General features: G+C 41.3%; 1 protein-coding gene across 1 annotated transcript in view; it reads left to right on the top strand.

The window, feature by feature from the left end:
* Nucleotides 1-22535, top strand: part of KLF12 (KLF transcription factor 12) — a gene marked incomplete at both ends in the record, with an annotated part of 247794 nt that overhangs the window by 131552 nt on the left and 93707 nt on the right.

Consider the following 22535-nt stretch of genomic DNA (forward strand, 5'->3'; position numbering starts at 1 on the left):
GAGTTTGCATTGTTACCTCTCTAGGAGTATGAAAACGTAGCAGTGTTACTATTGGAGTAGTGCTGGAGTAAACAGGGAAGTCTGGGGCATGTCTGTGAACATCTGTGGGCACAAGTATTTTCTTAACCAGTCTTTGAGAACAAAAATGCCGCAATAGGCATCCTGTTTCACCAAAATCTGATCTGCTAATGTGTTTTAGATGCTGAAAGCAATGTGGTCACTGCTGGCAACACAAAAAAACCCCAAAACCATTTTTATTTCAAGTGCTGTGTCCTACCCTTGCTGTTTTGCAGATTGTGGTGGCTTTGCATGCCCAGCTCAGAGAGGTGCTGCTAGGCATTTTCCTCTTTGCTGGCTGAGTCAAGGTAACTGCTCACCTTCAAGTGCTACAGGAAAAATGAGCTTCATACACTCACATTTAAAAGCTTAGATAGTTTCAAAGTCTGTTGGAGACCAGCCTGATTTTAAGATACCTTCAGTAGCAGTCATTGTAATAGGTTTCTAAACAGAGTGTCAAGCTGTAAGACAGCTGTTACCTGAAAGCACTGTGTTTATTACTGCTGGAAAGTAGTAGTGAAAAGCCTTTGAAAGGGAAAAGGCTTAGTCTGCAAAGGATCAGTTGAAAGCGCCTGAATGGTGACTGGTGCTCTGGAAAAAACACAGTTTTTAAAGAGATACAGGGACATAACACATCAGCAGGGTTTGCTGTGCCATGTGAGTCTGAGTTCACTTTGGTTTTTGCAAGGATGCCAACTTGACAACAAATATGGTCCAAGTGTCAAACTCAGACATACCTGTTTGCAGGATGTTTGCAGCTATACTTTGATGTAAATTTAGTTTAACAGTAGTAAAAACCCCATGTTGCCTAATAGAAAGTATTTGAAAAATGCTGAACAAGTATGTTTCACTCCCAAAGACCTTGTATAAGCTTACTGTATCAGGGAGTCAAAAAAAGGGTGGGAGCCCTAGAAGAAGGAATGCAAGAGCATGTGTCATGGCACTGTTTTCTTTTTGAAAGAAGCTTGGGGTTTTGTTTGCTTACTTGTTTGTGGTATTTTTTCTAACTTTTCTACATTCTTGATCATACAGGAAAAGTTTATCTCTTTTTTTCTGTACAGTACCTTTAACATACAAAAGTTGTAAGAAACTAAACAAGCATAGCCCATGATGTTTTTTAGTTTTGGATTGCCTTTACAGACCAGCTTTTGGTTTCTTGGTGTGTAAACTTGGTTGGATCCACTCACCAGGACTCTGAGCGTATCTGAAGATGTTTGCTGTTGAATCTTCAGTGTTTACATTCTGTACTTTCTGACTTAAATACAGAAGTTTATAATCTTCATCCCCAAACTGTGACTCTGGTTACGACGTCTGATTATGCATGAAAAAGTCTGTCAAGTATGTCCTCCAATTTTTGTAAAGTTTTCAATTTCAGAATAATAGCTCTTCTTCTAGCCAATACCAGAATAAAACCCTGTTGCACTCAGTGTGTTGCTAGTGATTAAAACCAGCTCCTAATTTAAAAAATGGACTTCTCGTTGGCAGAGATGTTCTGGTATCGAATTTAATCTCCCTCCTGCTGTTCCAGTGGTCAGACTAGCATGTCTGGGAAGAAAGTCAGAGTAAGTTTTGGGAAGAATTTGCATGACAACATAAATCAGTGATTCTGGAGAAGAAAGTAGTTCAGGGACAGGGAGTGGGGAGTTGCCAAGAAGATGCTTTTATTATGGTTTGATTTGGTATGGAGTGAAAAAGTAGTTTGTGGAAAGGCTGTGCCCCATGATCTCTGGTGGGTGGCAGGAGATAATGTTTAGTGTGTGGGAATGGCCTTCAGGGGCATCGTCTTTATCATGCTATCTGATTTAAAACTAAAAATAAGACTAGATGCAGCCCTCTAAGTTATCTTGTAATGCAAGATAATTGCAAGTCTGCTGCAAGAGCCACATGATGATGTTTGATAGAAGAGGATTTAGCTGCTGCTGTAATTGGTAATGCCCTATCTGTTACTTATCTCAGGTTCTCTTTCTTCTTTGATCTTTGTGTCATCAAATATCTTTCTGTGGCTTCTCCTATGAGTGCAGCTCCTGTCCCTCTCTAACTGCAAGCCAGAAGGAAGTATCTCTGATTCCCACTGTTTCTACCTGGTTCTGGTGGAAAGATAGCCGTGATGTTCTTTCCAGAAACTTTGTTATGTTTCTTGAAAACAAATTATTTCAAAACAAAGTATTTCAGTTACTTCTGGAACTTTTTCACTTGGCTTTTAATACCAAGTTGGGTAGCATAGAAGAAGTATAAAGCCAGTAAAAATAGGCTATGTCAGGAGAGGAGATATTTAGATCAGATCAAGTTCTGTATGAACAACAAAAAATAAAGACCATGCTTCTTTCAGAAGGACTTCTAGAAAAATTACATTAAAGTGACTGACAGTTCACTATAGAACTAACGGTGGCCCCAGTGCTCCTCAGGCCCTTGCTGAGGGATGTATCCTGTTGAACAAAAACACATATGAGCTGACTCCTAGGAGGAAATGTATGAACCTGCATTAATTACTGATATATTCTCTTTGAAGAATACTGGAATACCCAAAGGAGCAAACTGATGCAAAATTCATGCTGGAGTTTCCTTTAAATGGATATCCTTTCCTAATAAGACTGTGTATTCTGTGAATTATGAATGTCCTGCATGGGGGAGGTGCATGGATGTGGCACAGAGGCGGTATAAGCAAGGTGAGGGGATGTCCATATCTCTTGCAGGCCTCTTTGGTCAGTAACATCAAGGAAGCAACACAGGAGTGATTAACTTGTGGTCAAGATTGCCTTAGGATCTCTGTCTTTGTTAGTTTGAAAATTTTTAGGAGTGGTTTGAATTTATTGTCTTGTCACTTGCACATTGTAAAAAGAATGATTAGTGAAATTTGCAAGTATAAAAAGCTTTTGCAAACCAAGATGGTTTATATCTGAGAGCTCCTTACCTCTTTAACTGCAGTGATTTCAATATCTGTCTGAAGATTAAACTTCTCTACTTTCTCTGGGGGATAAATCAATGACAGGATCCAAATACTGAAAAGTGGGGTCAGGAACTGTTTGACCTGTCTTGAAGATTGAGACTGAACAAAGCTTCTTAGATTTCTTCTGTTTGCATACATTTTTCCCATTATTTTTCATGTATCTTTTAATTCTGACTTACTGCCCTGTTACCAGAAATTCCTGTGCCTTGAGCCCCAGCTAGCTCTACAAGTTGGGAACTCAGATGTGTCCTATAAACCTAAGAATTTTCCCTGGAAATGCAAGGAGTTGGTAACTTTGGAAGATTTGTCTAAGGTGGACCTCATTTCAACACAGAAGCTTTGCAAAAATACGTTGAGTTTTGTTTTCAAGTCTTTCAAGTTTTTGAAGAGTCTTGGCAGTGCTGTGCCTCTGAGGTTAGCTGGGTCTGAGATGAGATCATGTTTGGGAAGATCTGAAGAGTGAGAAATGGGTTTGGTTTGGGGGACGGACTGTTTCAGCTGGCTGCAATTTTCCAGAGTGTTAAACAAGCACAGAATTTGCTTTGGGTCATACCTGTAGGTTTTGGAAAAGGATGTTTTACCCAAGTCTGTTTATTCACCCAAAGCACAAAACACATGCAGAAGGTTTCCAGGGAATTATGTGCCTCCGACTCATTCCCCCTCCGGTAATTTATGCTGCAGCATTTGGGAGACTGGAGTAGAATAACCTTCCCTGGTTAACTGACGGAGAAGAAAGAAATGGAAGGAACCATTATTTTCCTGTCAAGATTTCCATGAAACAAAGAGGTGCAGAATTATGCATGCTGAGGGGTGTCTTTGGTCCTTTAACAGCAGAGGCCCAATTTCGCCATCAAAAGCGTTCTTAATTATAAGTCCCCTTGAAAAGGCTGCCTTTAACGCTGTAGAAATGATACTACAGGAGCACGTCTGTCTTTGCGTAGGTGAGCTGCAGGCATTTTGTGGGATCATTTCCTTAAAAGCATCAGAAATACACTAAGAATGCAAGAGAAATCTGGAAATATTTGTTATTTATTGAAGTTTAAGTGCATCAGAAGGCGTTGCATCAGTGGGGAACTCAAATAGCTGGTCCTGACTCAAGTATGGGAAAGCTTCCCGCTTTGCTACCTTAGCAAAGCCTAATACTCTCCCCCATGCAGCTGGTGGCATAATGTGTATCACAAGGTCTTCCTCAAATAAAAGACATCCGTCTTGGTTATTTTATGAGTCTGCTGATTAAAGAGATTTTACTGCAATTACTTTGACTAAAAGGCTACAGCAGAAGATGGAAATGTTAATTTGCAATCTGCTTGCTGACCAGGTGTCATGTGATAATGGATTGGGACAGACTGCGGTTTGAAAATGGACCCGAATTCTCAGAGCCACTAATTTGAAGTGACAGATAAAGTACCAGCATGTATGTTTCAAGAGGGGCATGTTTGATTAACCAGCTACAACACAGCAGCGGTTGATTGACATGTTGGTTGAGAAATGATCACCTTTGGCTTTACACTGGTGGCCGCAATGTACATGGTAGAGGAGGAGAGGGGAGCAGCAGAAAGACAGATGGACGGAGCTGGAAGGTAAATCTTTGCTTTGTAGTAAGCTGACTGTGTTCCAGACCCGTGACAACACTTACATTCCCAATTTCCAATTAAACAAAGGAGATTTAGGTACCTAACTAGATATATAGATTAGGTCTTTAATTCTTTCGGTTTCTTAAAGACGGGTATGTAGTCAGAAATGCAGCTAATTCATTTTAAAATAAGTAAATAAATAAGAAGTATTTCTTTCCAGCTGTAGCATTGGCTCTGCTCTTTTTTCAGAGGCTGTATAGCTCAGGATGCAAGGTGTCAGACACCCTCACTCTGATAGGGTACCCAAGGATTTGAAATGGTTTCATACGTTTGGGCTCAGGTGTTTCAAACAATTAGTGATGGTAGCCTGGTAGCATTTCAAAAGAGTTTTAATATTTCTATGAAAATTTTGAATTCCATAGCACAGGGATGATCCTTTCTGAAATCCCCCGTCTTGGTTTACATGTTACATTAAAAAAAGGTTATCTTAATGTATAAAGTTACGAAACAATTTCTGCTAATTTTGCTTGTTTATGTATGCTACTGAAATCTCTCCTGTATAAGTAAATTTACATAAGACACTGCAGAGTTTTGTTGCAGGCTCTTAATAGATGACTGTACTGAAACTTTAATTAACGGTAAACTAAAAGAATAATGATTAACTTTTTATTTTGGAAACTGATAATATGTTACTACAGGCAGAGTGATGTATGACACATTGCTGTGACATTCTTTATATCATATGTGGATTGCAAGCGATTGATTACAGCTGTGCTCCAGAGGTGACAGTGGACATGAGGAGCAGAAACAGTCATGTGGCTTTAGGTCTGTTTTGTACACTGAAGGACTGCAAGTTGTAAGCAACCTGGGTGTGTGCGGTGTGTATTAGGGATCTGTTTCTGGGCAATAATCACTGCAGTATATTGTTATATACACTACAGAAATATTTATCGATGAATGTCATGAATGGCTACTGAATTTCTGAAAAAGATGTAAAAAGAAGCCAGAGCTGAAAGAGGCATTTTAGTGCTTGTCCCCCAGTGAGCAGATTCATAAGCACAGCTGGAAATCTAATGGAATTAGAGCTGATTTTATTAGAATTCACTCTTTTCCTTTGATCTTTGATGGGATGATGTTAGGGCTGTGCTGGTGTAAAACCAACTGTCATAAGCAAAAATGAGTTAGAAATTCTCAAACTGAAGTGTTCGTTAGGATATTAAGAGGAATCATAATAAAAACTGTCTGAAAAGGAAGCACTAGTGTTCACTGGGGTATTTTGAAAGAGTTTGCAAAGGGAAAAAAAAAAACAAAGGGAAAAAGAGGTGCTCAAATGAAGTTAATGTCTTATGCTGATTTTTCAGCTGTTCTGCAGGTCAGTGGGTAGGTCAGTAGTGCAAAGAATAGCCCTGGTCTCAAAAAAAAGTGTCTTTGTAGTTACGTCTTTATATGTATAGATAAACTATTTTGTGATATGAATATATACACATATACTATATAATGATACAGATACAGAATTTTGTATTTAAATGTTTTTATTTCTATTTTATACTAATGTGTGTGTCTATATAGAATTAATTATTCCACTGTTCTCGATGGATCCCAAAATGAATGGATTTAGGGTGGCTGTAGACAGATGCATTCCCAGGTTTGAGCTTATATAAAAGCCTTGGCACTTGCTGATGTCAATTTAAAGGCAGAACGAAAAGAATGGAATAACTTGGTAATGCAGGCAATGCTAAAGCAGGTGTCTGAATTATGAGATGGCTGGTTTGGGGTGGCAGAAGGAAATCTTTTGCTGCAGTTGATGGGGATTCTGGATTCCACCAAAATTAACACTAAAGGAAAAGCACTGCTCTGACCCGTTCACTACCCTGAAGCATGTGTGATGCTTTCACTGACCTTGTCACATCTCTTCATGTTGAGACAAAATGTCAGTAGATCTGTTATCATTTTATTGGGATTCCATTTGGGAAAGAGCTGATATGCCATAGAAGACAGTTGCTGACATATATGTAATTACACTGTGACTGCGAGTGCTGCTGTGGTGGAAATCTGTGTTTGAGAGATCATTGAGGAAGTACCAAAAGCCAGGTTAAACCTTGAACTAGTTCTGAATTCTGAATGAGAGACATGGGGAGAAGGGCAAATAAATCTTGACAACGTACAGCACTGCTAAGGAGCACTTGCACTGTAGTGCCAAATAAAGCTGCTTCACCTTGCTGTCATCTTAGTGAGCTTCAAAGGTAGCTGGAGTGCCATTTTTAGCCTGTGATGACATTGGGTAGATCTCATGGCCCTGGTCCCAGGCAGCTTGTGGTGGGGCTGCCAAGGGCTTTGTGGAGAGTAGGATTTCAGAGACGTGCTTCCGCTGTGTGCATCAAAATGTTGATTAGTCAGGTTTTTGATGATTTTGCAATTTTTGTGAATTACTCAAGATTCTGACAGAGCTTGAAGTACTTTGCGGTGTGACATCACTTTAATGCAAATAAGCTACAAGGAGGTAGATCCAGCGTTTGCTCTGGGCGCAGCTGTTGACACTTTGCATGACTTCATTGCATACTCGCTCTCGGTTTCACTGTCTGTGAAAGAAAAGGTGGTTCTTATTGAGTATGAACAAGCTTTTGGAGATGTCCAGGCAAATAGTCTCATATTCCCAGAGCTCAGTGTGTGACTGATGAGTGATGGTGATCAATACTGCACGCAACCACCTTCGACCATAAAATCTTCTAGTTTCTCCAAAGCAGTCTCTTGACATGGCTCTACCAAGAGTAATGCTTTTTGCCCTGCCACCAGCCCCATCCATAAAAGAGGTTATCTGTGCAATGGATGTATCAGTACCATGTAGCTGGGATAAAAACGGTGATGCGTCACCCGAAAATAAACGCTGTTTTGATTGTAGCTGCCAAACACTCAGTCGTCAGTTTCCTCCCCCTTAAGCATTTACCACCTCTCTGACTGTGGTGTAAGAGGATGGTGGGTGGAAAGAGTTAACCATTGATGAAGTTAGTCATTGCTGCAGTGCAGTGGTGGTCTTGTAGCTACCCAAGGCTTTAGGGACATGTGAGGCCATGTCTGCGGTCCTCACGTTAATGGCTGTTCTAATATTGGCAGTGATCATAGAATCATCGAATCATAGAATAGTTAGGGTTGGAAAGGACCTTAAGATCATCTAGTTCCAACCCCCCTGCCATGGGCAGGGACACCCCACACTAAACCATGCCACCCAAGGCTTCATCCAACCTGGCCTTGAACACTGCCAAGAATGGAGCATTCACAACCTCCCTGGTTGGTGGTTTAAGCAAGCAAAAAGCTATAGCTCATAGTTCTTGGAGATGGGTTAAAATTAGTTGCTATTAATGAAAAATAAAATCTGGTTTTCACGTTTGCAGTCTACTTCATCAGAAATTGTTATTGCATCGGTGAGCCAATTCAGTACATCAAACTGAACTTGATCACAGGTCATAGGCCATTTAATAACCGCAGAAGTGTTTTGTTTGTTCTCTTTCCATTGGTTTTATATATCTAGTAATAGTATGTAAATCACACATTGTATCACGTTACATTCTGGCTTCAGTAAGACAAGCTCAGATTGAATATCTTAATTTTCAATAGTTGAATGATGCATGGTAAAACAGAAATGACAGCAGTTCACATATGCCCTACTCATTCTTTCTAATCCCCTATGTATTGTTAATTTTCCTGTACAAAAATCTCTGTCATGAATGGAAACAATGAATCTTATTCCATTTTATCAAAGCCATTAATTACTATATATATATTTTTATTGTGTTGGTCAACTTTAGAGTGACCAACTTCAACCAGCTTCTCTAGTTTCTGGTAATAAATATTCTTAATACCTGTGATTCTTTTGGTTGCCCTAAAAGTATTAATAACCTTCCTGAGAAAACCAGGCTGAACTTAAAATTTGGTATTCTGGTAATCTTTTAGGTCTAGTGCCTTCTATAAGCCTCTAAATGGTGCCTTGTTTAAAGGAAGAAGAAAAAAAAAGGCCTTTCTGGAACACCCTATAGCCAGCTCTGGTTTAGTTTGAAAGAGTAGCATTGTGCTATTTCTGCTTCGTACTGTGCAGCTTCATATTTTCACTGCAGCTTCATTCTGACTGTTCATACCTTTGGCTGAAGGTTAATTTAGACAGAACAAAGGGGATATTGGCAGGTCAAGGAAGTAAAAATTTTTATGAATGAGCTTACTCCTTTTATTGAGGCACATTGCTTCCCTTTTTTGTTACTTAGCCGTTTTGCAGCTCGGGATCTACTGTTAGGAATTAGAAGGGGATGAGTATACAGCTCCCAGCCTGAAATTTTCCTTATCTTTTTGCATGTTGTAATTCAGGCAGGAGTTGCCTTCTTGCCTTATAAGGTAGAATATTAGAAAAATCATGGAGTGATGTGTTTTCTTACCTTAGCTTTAGCCCATTTCAGTGTGTGTGTGTGTGTACATACACTGGTGATTGGACCTGCTATAAGGGGGAAGTTTTTTTGCTTTGAAAGCTCATAGAGTTGATCTCGTCCCTGGGGAGACAGCAGCTCTGCTCAACCCTGGGCTCACTGGCCTCTCTTGGCTTTACTGACTATAAATACCTGTAATTCATATGCCAGCATTTACATAGAATCATAGAATAGTTAGGGTTGGAAAGAACCTTAAGATCATCTAGTTCCAACCCCCCTGCCATGGGCAGGGACGCCTCACACTAAACCATGTCACCCAAGGCTTCATCCAACCTGGCCTTGAACACCACCAGGGATGGAGCATTCACAACTTCCCTGGGCAACCCATTCCAGTGCCTCACCACCCTAACAGTAAAGAACTTCTTCCTTATATCCAATCTAAACTTCCCCTGTTTAAGTTTGAACCCGTTACCCCTTGTCCTGTCACTACAGTCCCTGATGAAGAGTCCATCCCCAGCATCCTTGTAGGCCCCCGTTCAGATACTGGGAGGCTGCTATGAGGTCTCCACGCAGCCTTCTCTTCTCCAGGCTGAACAGCCCCAACTTTCTCAGCCTGTCTTCATGCGGGAGGTGCTCCAGTCCCCTGATCATCCTCGTGGCCCTCCTCTGGACTTGTTCCAACAGTTCCATGTCCTTTTTATGTTGAGGACACCAGAACTGCACACAATACTCCAAGTGAGGTCTCAGGAGAGCAGAGGGGCAGGATCACCTCCTTTGACCTGCTGGTCACGCTCCTTTTGATACAGCCCAGGATGCAGTTGGCTTTCTGGGCTGCGAGCGCACACTGAAGCCGGCTCATGTTCATTTTCTCATCGACCAACACCCCCAAGTCCTTCTCTGCAGGGCTGCTCTGAATCTCTTCTCTGCCCAACCTGTAGCTGTGCCTGGGATTGCTCCGACCCAGGTGTAGGACCTTGCACTTGGCATGGTTAAACTTCATCAGGTTGGCATCAGCCCACCTCACAAGCGTGCGTCAAGGTCCCTCTGGATGGCATCCCTTCCCTCCAGCATATCAACAGAACCACACAGCTTGGTGTCATCGGCAAACTTGCTGAGGGTGCACTCAATCCCACTGTCCGTGTCACCGACAAAGATGTTGAACAAGACCAGTCCCAACACCGATCCCTGAGGGACACCACTCGTTACTGGTCTCCAGCCGGACATCGAGCCATTGACCACAACTCTTTGCATGTGGCCATCCAACCAGTTCTTTATCCACTGAGTGGTCCACCCATCAAATTGATGTCTCTCCAATTTAGAGACAAGGACGTCATGTGGGACAGTGTCAAAGGCTTTGCACAAGTCCAGGTAGATGAACGTCAAATGCTCTGCCCCTGTCCATCAGTTTCGTAGCCCCATCATAGAAGGCCACCAAATTGGTCAGGCAGGATTTCCCCTTAGTGAAGCCATGCTGGCTGTCACCAACCACCTCCTTGTTTTTCATGTGCCTTAGCATGCCTTCCAGGAGAATCTGCTCCAAGATTTCGCCAGGCACAGAGGTGAGACCGACTGGTCTGTAATTCCCCGGGTCATCCATTTTCCCCTTCTTGAAAATAGGGGTTATATTTCCCTTTTTCCAGTCATCGGGAACTTCACCTGACTGCCTTCAGGACCTGCGGATGGATTTCGTCAGGTCCCATGGACTTGTGCACGTTCAGGTTCTTAAGATGGTCTCAAACCAGATCCTCTCCTACAGTGGGCCTAGGGTCTTCATTCTCACAGTCCCTGCGTTCGCTTTCCAAGAGTTGGGTGGTGCGGTCAGAGACTTTGCCAGTGAAGACTGAGGCAAAGAAGTCATTAAGAACCTCAGCCTTCTCCAAATCCTGGGTAGGCAGTTCTCCTGATAGCTTCTGGAGAGGGCCCACCTTGTCCCTAGTCTGTCTTTTATTTGCTACATACCTACAGAATCCCTTTCTGTTATCTTTAACATCCCTAGCCAAGTTCAATTCTAACTGGGCCTTAGCTTTCCTAAGCTGGTCCCTAGCTTCCCGGACAACATCCCTGTATTCTTCTCAGGCCGCCTGTCCTTGCTTCCATCTTTTATAAGCCTCTTTTTTCCCCTCTAAGTTTCCTGAGCAGCTCCTTATCCATCCAAGGAGGTCTCCTGGCCCTCCTGCTGCACTTCCTTCTAGTTGGGATGCAACAGTCCTGAGCTTGGAGCAGGTCATCCTTGAATAACAACCAAGAGTCTTGGGCCCCCCTGCCCTCTAGAGCTGTATGCCATGGAACCTTACTAAGCAGGCTCCTGAAGAGGCCAAAGTCTGCTCTCTTGAAGTCCAGGGCAGTGAGCTTGCTGCACGCTCTTCTCAGTGTCCCGAGGATCTCGAATTCGACCATCTCGTGGTCACTGCAACCAAGGCTGCCCTGGAGCATCACATTTCCAACCAGCCCTTCCCTGTTGGTGAGCACGAGGTCAAGCATGGCACCTCTCCTTGTCAGCTCCTCTATTACTTGCAGAAGGAAGTTGTCTTCCACACAATCGAGGAACCTCCTGGGTTGCTTGTGCCAGGCCGTACCTTCACTGCAACAGATGTCAGGGTGGTTGAAGTCTCCCATGAGAACAAGGGCCTGTGAGCGTGAGGCTGTTCCTATCTGCCTACAGAGCGCTTCATCCACAGATTCCTCTTGATCAGGCAGTCTGTAACAGATCCCCACAGTAATGTCCCCCATTGCTGTTCTCCCTTTAACCGTGACCCACAAACTCTCTGTCGACTGCTCACCCGTCCCCAGACAGAGTTTCATACTCTCCAGCCTATCCCTACCATAAATAGCAACTCCCCCTCCCCACCTGCCAGGCTTGTCTTTTCTATAGAGCCTGTAACCTTCCATTCCAACACTCCAGTCGTAGGAGCCATCCCACCATGTTTCTTTGAGACCTATTATATCATATCCCCGTAGATGTGCATACGTCTCTAATTCCTCTTGTTTGTTCCCCATGCTGCGGGTGTTTGTATAGAGGCATCTGAGCCGAGCTCCAAATGAAGCCGGCTCGTTGGCTGAAGCGGCTGGAATATCTCTACATTGCTCCAAGCATTTATTGTAGGTGTTGGCAACTGACTGGGTGTGTTGGGGTGGAATGGAGGCATCCAGATGCTGAAGCAGGGAATTTTATCCCTACCTGAAACCTGTTTGTGGTACGCCATTAGGATGTTAGGTGTCAGTGCTTTTTTTACAGTATTCAAAGGACACTCTTTTCAAATATTCATAAAGGCTACTTAAGTCTAATGCCCATTGTTGTCATAATAAAAGCAGTTTGGCCAACTTCTTGGTTTTGATTTTATTCTGTGTAATGCATGGTGGTTCATTTGCCTTCAGCTGTAGTGTTTTGTCAAGTTTATTTGGTGGTTAAGGTAACTTGGAGTGAACTAAAAACCAGCTCTCAAAACTCACAGCAAGATTTCAATAGGCTCCTTGACCAAAGCAGAATAATATTCAATAAGTAAGTTACTCTCAAATGTCATAAGCTACTTATCTGTTGAGGAAGGGGTTCTGTCTAGATTAATTAATGAACAGAAGTAACACATCAGAAATACCATGCTATGATATTTTAAACTGATGATATATTTTGGGGTTTAAGCCATTGTATTCTAGTTTGGAAGAACTTTTATTTGCATATACTCTTTTTTTGAGTAAAGACAGCTCTGTGCTAGTTGTGGTTTTGAGATCATCTTGACCAGTGATGTTCTCTTTCTGTGTTGATATGCATACACACCTGTACAGGGGAAATATAAGGCTCCAGTGGCTTAAAACAGAGGGCTTGTTTTTCCTAATTTTCTTTCCTAGGTATTCTAAATGAACTTACATGAACTATATGAATTAATCTATTCAAATTTCTGTTTCATGTAATTTTGGGTATTTTTTTTCCTTCCTTAATTTTTACAGCGTTTTATGTCATTACCAGAAATGTATGTAGAAGGAAAAAGCGTGGTATATTTCTTACTATTTATATACCTAGGATTTGGCCTTTCTGCCAGATCTGAAAGATCCAAAGCAAGACTCAAAGACGTCTGTTCTCCAGGAGGATTTGACTGCTTGTTTGAGAACAGCTGGAGTAGTTCTTTTACTGGCCAGAGCCAATCTGTAAGGGGAGTACTGCAAAAAATGTCTCATATTATTCACAGCTTTTAAAGCAGGTGAGGCTTATTGAACCCAACATGAACTCAACAATACCTTTCCAAGAACCACCAGTTACTGTATTTGTCTTCTGTTGTACACAGTTGCCATTGCAAATGCTGCATTATTGTCATAAGACTTATTTCTGTATCTTGAAAGAGTTACAGAGTAAACTAATTTTCCAGAGATAACTGGCTTAGCCTCACAATATCCCTCTATGATAGTTTTCTGTTACTTCAGGATGTAAGGAAGATGTGATTTGAAATGTCATGATTTCAGTGTGTAATCAGTATTTCTAAGATCAACTGTATCATGCACTTTTATATTTTTCTGTATATAGAAGTCTTTGGAGACAGATAGGGTGAAGGCAAAGCACGAATTAGCTTTTACTTGGCCAAACTTCACCTTTTTCTTAGATTTATATCCTATGTAATACTATAAAAAGTTTGCTCTTTTTGTTTTGCTAAGGTTCCTTAATCTTTCACATTTAGGTACATCAAGACCAGCATTTTGAACCAGGACTGATGGCTGAAGCAGGGCACAGTCTGCAAATTCTGGCCCAAACAAATGTTCTTTCTCTTTTGAGATGCCAAGTATGAATATATAACCTGAGAATTCCCTTAACAGATTTTCACATGCAGTCATTTTTTTTGGCAGCCAGCCTGCCCTACTGTTTTAACTATCAATCAGCCCTGTTGGGATGTATTTTTAAAAGTCAGGGTGGGTCAATTGGTAAGGCAGCTTTCTTGGCCATTTGGAAAGCTGTTCCCTCAGAATAACAGTCATTAGTAGGTTCGGCAAGTGTCACTCTAAGCAATGCTTGCATCCTACAGGACTGATGTCTGGGCCAATTCACTGTCTAATGTTATGTGGAACATGTGATACGCCATAGAATCATAGAATGGTTTGGGTTGGAAGGGGCCTTAAAGATCATCTTGTTCCAACTCCCCTGCCGTGGACAGGAACACCTTCCACTAGACCAGGTTGCTCAAAGCCCTGTCCAACCTGGCCTTGAACACTGCCACGGATGGGGCAGCCACAGCTTCTCTGGTCAACCCGTGCCAGTGCCTCACTACTCTCACAGGGAAGAATTTTTTCCTAATGTCTAATCTAAATATTTTTTCCTCTGAGTTTAAAGCCATCCCCCCTGTCCTGTCACTATGTGCCCTTGTAAGAAGTCCCTCTTCGAGTTTCTTGTAGGCCCACTTAAGGTATTGAAAGACTACTCTTAGGTCTCCCTTGAGCCTTCTCTTCTCCAGGCTGAACAAGCCTAACTCAACATCTAGCAGATCATACAACAAAATAAGCAAATTTTAGAGGATGATACATTCATATACAAAACAAAACCAGAGTTTGTCAGCAAAAGCTACTTCCTTTAATCTATAAGTGTATTGGCTTTGTTGTATTCCTTCATACAGCACAGCCACTGTAGTTACCCTTTGGGCTAATACAGCTGGCTTTGTAAAGTCCAAGTGATGAGCTTTCAGTATGATTGCTAACTTACTTTAATAAAATTGCAATATCTGTAACAGACACTAAAAGATAACCTTTTTCCTCTCTTTTTAAAAGGGGGAAAGGGTAAAAAATGGTGTTAAACTTTGTTGTTCCATTCCAGGATAATAAAGCAATAAAGCTATCAATTACACCTTATGCAGGCACTAGATTAGTTAGTTGTTGACTATAAATTGATGTCTAAGCTGCAGAGTTGCTGGGTTTGAAGTTAAACAGGATCCTCAGAAATGCTTAGTGCATTTGAAGAATAGGCCCTTGTATGTCAAAGTTGTTGTTACCGTATAATATGCTGAAGTACCTCATCTGTCTGTGAAAACCACTTGTATTAAAATCTTGTAATGGGATTATAAACAGTATTTTCACAGCACTGTTGTCATGTTAAATGATGTCCATGTCAGCAAGTCACTTGGACACCTCGTCATAATCAAGTGGGAATCTTGACTTTCTTTTTTCCTAATTCTTTACACAGGAAAAGAAATGGACATTTAGCCTGATCTGTTCCTAAAGGGAAACATCAGTAGAGATTTCAGTGCCAGAATTCAAAACTGAAATCTTCTGTTTGACAATAACAAGTTGGAGGAATGTTATATATATATATATATATATATATATATATATATATGTATTGATACTACATTTCTTAGGGCCCAAAATCTTGTTTATGTGTATGTGGCCCTTCTAAAAGGCAGAGCAGCTCAGTGAAGTATGCATCTAACAGGACTAGGAGAAAGGTAATCTCTGTGTCTCCTGTTGAGGATATCTGATCTGGTGGTTGAGATGTTACAACTTTACTGATCTGACTCAGACTTTTCTTTAGATACCCTGAAACCTTGTATTTTAAAATACAGAAATAGCAGGTCGTATTCCTGCTCTGTTTTTCACCTAGAAGCATGGATCATTTAATGACTAATGATGTGGAAGACCTGGGTTCAGTTTGCACCAATGCCTGAAGAGATTCACATCTGTGTCAAGGAGAGCTCAATTTATGAGGCTTTCATGGTTTACGAGGTGCAGTTATGAGGCTGTTCTGAGACCAGGGTCCTTCTGATGCATCCTTTTTTCAAACTGGTCTGCTTTACGGGTTTTATGATTTACAGGACAGGAGAGAGAAAGAATATTTTGATTGTAGGCAAATTTTCAAGAGTGTTGTTCTCAACAGGATTTTTCTCTTAACTGGATGTGAATTTCCAGACAGGTAATTCATTACATCTTAACTCTATGAGAGATAGATGATTTTAGGTTCTAATTCCTGCTGCGTACTGTTTGCAGTCTACCAACACGTTACATTAGGCACACAGACCAGAGGTTGCTGACAGCTGTGTTACAGGAAGGGGTGCTCATGCCACCTCACAATTTGCTTACAAAATACCCTTCATTGATTTCATCCAGTGAATATCTAAATTGGCATGAGACCAGAACTCAAGACTCCCTCCTCACTGCCTCCTCATTGAGGAATAGTCGTTTTATTCCGATAAAATGTGAAACAAAGGTCTGTGTGGGACTCGGATCTCCCAGCTGCTCCTTCCTTGTTTTCAGGAGGAACTTCACGGCTGTTGAAGAGGACTCCAGTGCTGGAGTGTGATGGTGGTGGTGAGGGTGCTGGGTGGCTTAGCCCAGCAGCAGCAGCAGGAGAGGCAGTGGGATGTTCGGCTCTGAAAGACCACTTCCTTGCTAGCTAAGTTAGGTGGGTTTCTGTTCAGTGTGATGGGTTTTATTTGCTGGAGACATTTTTCCTTACAAAGTTAATCTGAAGTGCTTAACATTCTGTAATGAATGAGGGCAGAGGAAACCTTCCTTGTCATCAGAATTTTTCATACCTGCTCATTTTCATAGATGCTTTAATCTTTCTTTGGAAAACTGGCATGTGCACAGTTGGAAGTATGAGTGGTAGACCCATTGTTCTTTGCTGGTGTGGTGGTTACTGTGAATTCTGTTGCTTGGGAAATACACGCAAGGTGAGCACCTGGCCATGGCTGACATATCTGTGAAGATGAGCAGTATCTGGCAAACTTTCCCCAGTGTAATGAATTGAAAGTCATGGACTAGACAAGCTGTTGAAGGATAATCTCTGTTGTGGAATTCAAGATTAAAGGTACAAATAAATAAGATAGAGGGGACATTTAGACCTGTTCCAAAGGAGGGCCACAAAAATTATCAGAGGGCTGGAGCAACTGTTCTCTGGAGAGTTGGGGTTGCTCAGCCTTCAGAAGAGAAGGCTCTACAGAGAACTTACTGCAGCCTTTCAGTGCTTAAACAGGGCATATAAGGAAGATGGAGAAAGACTTTTTATCAAGGCCTGTAGTGACAGCACAAGGGACAATGGTATTAAACTGAAGGAGGGTAGATTTAGACTGTACATCAGGGAGAATTTTTTTGCGATAATGGTGGTGAGACTCTGGAACAGGTTGCCCCATCCCTGACAGTCTTGAAGGCCAGGTTGAATGGGGCTTTGAGCAACCTGGCAGGGGGGTTGAACTAGGAGATATTTAAGGTCCCTCCTCACCCAAAACATTCTACAATTCTATGATACATTCATGTCTCGATGTGAAGGAGAGCAGAGGTGAGCTCAGAATGTGGCAGAAGTGGTGAGTGTAATGACATTCAGAAGAGGGTACCTGAGCTAATCAACACAATTACATGATAGCTCTGCCTCAGGAAGCAGCAAAAAGGTACTATGGCCCTATCTGCCCAGGTGTTGCTCTGTGTCAGAAGCTGTCTTCTGTATTGCTTCAATGCAGAAGTCTTGAATTATTGAAGAAGCTGCACAGATTTTAGTTTTCTCATGTTAGATTTTCATGGCTGTAACATTCAATTTTGTATATATTAAAGCTAGAGATGCTTTCCTTAATTCACTGATAAACCCTCCCCTCCCAAATCTAAGTGTGAGTTCTCCTATTTAATTTGTAATATATTGAGTTGTTAGTACTAATTAGTGCTGTAAAATTTCTTAAACATAAGACCCATGTGTCAATAAGAGTAATAGTATCTGTCTCAGGAGAACAAGAAATTTGAGTATGTCTACTCAGAGATGTATGTGGCATGCTTGTCTTCATTTGATTGTGCACTGTAACACTTGTTAGTGGAAAAATTGAGCAATTCAGTTTATACATCTTTTAAAGTTACTTCACGCTACCCTCCTGGAGTAAATTAGCACATCAGTTTTGCATGTAACTCAAGTCCTCCTTTGAGTCAGAGCAGCAAAGCAGCACACTTGCAGGGATCAACTTTTGCACCTTAAACTACAGAATCATAGAATGGTTTGGGTTGGAAGGGACCTTAAAGGCCATCTAGTTCCACTCCCCCTGCCATGGGCAGGGACACCTTCCACTAGACCTGGTTGCTCAAAGTCCCCTCCAGCCTGGTCTTGAACACTTCCAGAGATGAGGCATCCAAAACTTCCCTTGGGAAACTTGTGCCAGTGTCTCACCACCCTCATTGTGAAGAATTTTTTCTTCATGGTGCTCCTAGAACAATAAGGATGGAAATGTTCAGTAGCTTTAGATCCTTCATGTCAGCTTTGGCTGTTGAGTAGGGTGAATCCATATGTCTGTGTAGGCATCTCAAAATTCCACAATAAATTCTCAGAGTTGATGGATACACACAGTTAAGTGCCTTTTTTCTTTGACTGTAATCATAATTTTGACCCAAAGATGGGGTACTTGTGTGTGTCTCTTGCTGGGGTTTGCAGAGGCAATGACTTCCCTGTCTGCCAGAATCATCACCTTGTGCCCTTGGAGGCATGCTGCTGTACCCCTGCCACTGCTAGCGCCTCCCCATGAGGGTGACAGAGTCCTTCTCCCAGCTCTGTGCTGTCTACTGGACTCCAGGAGGTCTCAGATGGTTTCATGTGCCTGGGCAGAACTGAACCCAAATCATCTGGCTTAGTTGAAGAGCCAAGAGTAAACTTTGTACAAATGTGGTTTTGTTAGCAAACAAAAGGGGTGGGGAGGAGGCAGGGAAAGGGGATTTAGGTCAACCAAAAACTTTTGGGAGTTGATTTCAAACTCACTAGCTTATTATAATCAGTAAAGAAATAACAGACAGATCAGGAAATAGCCGATGTGTGTTCTTTAACTACTTAAATATTAAATGTGTCATTGTATATTGTTAATGATGGTTCATTTTAACATTTACCTCTCACCATCCCCCCATTTTCTTTTTAACAGAAACTGCTAAAGAGCTTGAAAAGAAAATAAAAGTTATTCTGTTGAAAAATAATGTGTAGACCAAAATAGGAGGGCTTTTTTCTCCTTTTCCATTTCTTCTGCTTTTTATCTGGTCAAGCAGGAGAATAGTTTGTGCCTTGTTGCTGCTGTCACTATGGGAAGCATGTAAGAAGTTTCCATTAAATTAAAAAATGTGTGTCTTAAGGGGACTCGAGAATTGGTTTACCTACAGTTTATCTTTGGGTGTCTAATCTGGTATTTTATATATATTGTTGCCAAAATCCAGCAATTTTGCCTCTAACATAATTTAATTTTAGGTGTGACCATATATTTCGAAATTGCTATGAGCTGTTGCAAGCACCTTCTTTGAAAATGGAGAAATTGATGGGTTTTTTTTATTTAAAAACAGTCCTCTGGAACAAACTTTGAGTGATGTCATCCATAACTAATAACATGATGATCATACTAGTTTTGAGTTACTCTGTTCTGAGAAGAACAAGAAAATACCCAGTTCATTCTGCTCTGTAATAAAAATCACTGTAATGCTGTTAGCTATTAAAAAAAATCAGTTTATTTTAATTCAGTTGTCAAGATATATATTGTTTTTAACATTAAAGGCATAAAGAAATAAGAGTATGAGTATGTATAATTGTCCCAGATTTCAGGTGTGATAGTTTAAAATAATGAGAGTTGTTATAGACAGACACTGTGGGCTTTAATTTAGAGCAGGAAAATTATTGTGAATAATGATAGGTTTTGTTCTAGGCTATTTTTATTCAGTACCTTTAAAATCAGAAGGAATAAAATAACATAAATAGGACTTCATGTGCATTTAATTTTTTATTATTATAAGGTTTCAGCTCTAATACTGTAACTCTGAATTTTTATATGTAGTACTGGAAAAACTCTTGAGATTCTCTCCCTGTCTCTCCCTACTTTTCCCTTCTGTAGAGTGGAAGTAGTCTGTATTATCTCCATCTAAAGGAGGTTTCTGAAGACTAATCAGTTTGCAATAATCAGGAAGTGGTTCTTGTTGCCACAGGGTAAGAATGGAAACAAGGAATCCTTCACAGTCAGCTACAGAGTATTGGTGTTAAATGGTCTGTACCGGAGTGTCTGCTTATGCATGGTGTCAGTAGGTTGTCCATCTCATAATCCATATGCTATCTTATTTAGCCTTTAACTGTAATTTTTGTAACATATATATGAAGACTCAGAAAAGGTGCGCAGAGAGGGTTAAGTTTTTATTCTTGGTCTTTTCTTCTGTAACAGTAAGTACTCTGACATACCAGGTCAAGGAGTTGAATCAAAATCCATTCCAGAAGCATTAAAACCCAATTTTCCAAATATACATATTCATAGTTTATGTAAGTGCACATTCACTTTGGGGGGAAAAAGTCAGAAATAGACATCCCAATTCTCTGTTCCCAAAAGCTGTGTCAAAAGAACATTGGTAAGCCTGAACAATGAAGCAGTCTGTCTTCAGGCAGGGTTAGGAGGAGGGCTGTCTGTGCTAACTTTGATCAGACCATGTAGCGGGCAATTACTGCAATGTACACTTTGTGTCTTCATATTTTGTGGATGGCTGTTGCGGAGGGACAGGATATTCCACCAGCAGGTTTCAGGGATATCTGCTGACAGCAGGGGAATGGTGAACCACAGGGCTTCAGGTCGTGTGCCAAGCACTGGTGAGGCATTTTGTTTTACTTGGCACAAACCCTTTTCACTGGGATATGTTCACTCCAAGCTTGACCTGTCTTGTCTTCTCTGGGCTGGGACACTCTTCCTCACATCCAGCCAAACACCGCTGCCTTCCCAGCTGACCCTGTCACCCAGGGAAATGAGCAGTGTTTACTTCCCACACTCAGCTTCATCTCATAGTCCTCCCAGTTGCAACTGAGGTGACATTAGTTGACCTAATGACTTCCTTAGGATTTAAAATACCTAAATTCCTGAATTCACAGACTCTACTTGCGTGACCCTTTGAAGCCCTAGTCTCTTTGCTGGTAGTATCCCAGTGTTCCCAGCCAGGACTCGCTATCGGTTTCTCAGACAGTGCCAGACCTAATCCTTGCATTTTGTCTGCCCCTGTAGGACTTTTTTTCCAGCCAGTGTTATTCTTCTCCTCCCAGGTTTGGCTCTTTTTCCTTCTTTGAGGTCAGCTGATGTCCTCCTCGGCACTGCCCGATCCCAGAGGAAGAGCAGCAGTGGGAAGGAGGAGTTCAAGAGGGTGAGAGGCAAACTCACTGCACCCAGTTAAATGAGCCTGGGGTAGAGCTACGCCCACCCAGAGGATGAGAGGTTTTGGCTGTACAAATTCAAACCATGGACCTTAAGAAACAGCTAACTGTACTGGGCATGTTTGTTTTACTGGTACTATCAGGCAGTAATAGGGTAGTCCTGGAAGTCTGTTTAAGAACAGACACTGGGAAGTGCTAGTTACATTGAAAGCTTACTTAAACAACTTCTTAAACTTTTTCTCTCTGAAATGAATCTTTTTTTTTCTCCCTCCAAACCACTGAATGGCTTACTTTCAGTCAGACCTAGCTGTAGTTAGTTCTACTCAATGTATTTATTTTAGTAAAGTGTGTCGAAATTGAGATGCAGTCTCAGTTGAGAGGTCAGAAGAACAAAACGAACTTAAACTTCAGCCTTCACAACAGTAAACAGAAGGAGGTTAATTTGGAAAAATGAATCCTTCTGGTGGAAATTAAGATGAACAAAGACAAGCAGAGAGAGACAGAGAGAAACCCAGTTGTGGTGTGTGGATAATACACTGGATGTGAGTTTCCGGCATGGCACCACTACCATCACTCCTGGTGTATTTATCAGGTAGCGGTAGAATTGTTAAAGTCATTCACGGGTAGTGCTGGGGTAAGGGTTGAATTTGATGATCTTAAAGGTCTTTTCCAACCTGGTTGATTCTATGATTCTGTGGATATCTTCATATCTCAGAGGACACCTGGGCGAGACTGAGACTGAGTTATGAGGAATAGCTGAAAAGAAGTAACCACCCAGTCTTTGAAGCCTTTTTTATGTTGGCTGCATTTTGTGGGTGCAGTCTCTTGCAGCCTCTGGCACTGCTTGTCCAAGGAGGAATGATGTGGAAGCGCAAGACCAGACTGTCAGTGCTGGGCTCCAGGGCTGGTGGGGACACGGCAGAGTTTTGCCTAGAGCTATGCAACAGCTTGCAGGTAGTTAAAGGATATAAATAATAGTTTTGTGCATTATTTGCCGTAGTCTTTTTTTTTTTTTTTGCTAATACATTTATAAATATTCTGTGGTGAAGTGCAGAACAGAAAAACATTTAGCAAATCTTTGTATCAAAATTTTAACTGTGGATCTTTAGCAAATTGTTGGCTGCAAATTATTCTTCAGGCTTTAATTGGTTTTCAGCGCAGGTTGGTTTGCGTGGAAGCATTGAATGCTTCCATGTTAGGTATAAATAAACCTCAGAATATAATTTGAGTATTTTCACCTAGAAATGTCAGTGCTGATGAGTTCTTTTTTTCAAAAATGACTTCCACTGCGCCTTGCTAATTTGGTGGAGCTTTTTTTCAGCAAACCAGCTTGGTGGGTACCTGGGGAAAGTTCCTGATTTATTTCACGTCAGGATAAGTAATTAGTCTAGATTGACAAAACAAAATCCCAGTGTATGTCTGATAATTTTTTTTTTTATTATTTTCCAATATAAACA

The sequence above is a fragment of the Psittacula echo genome (genome assembly GCF_963264785.1).
Source record: "Psittacula echo genome assembly, chromosome: 3".
Classification (NCBI taxonomy): Eukaryota; Metazoa; Chordata; class Aves; order Psittaciformes; family Psittacidae; genus Psittacula; species Psittacula echo.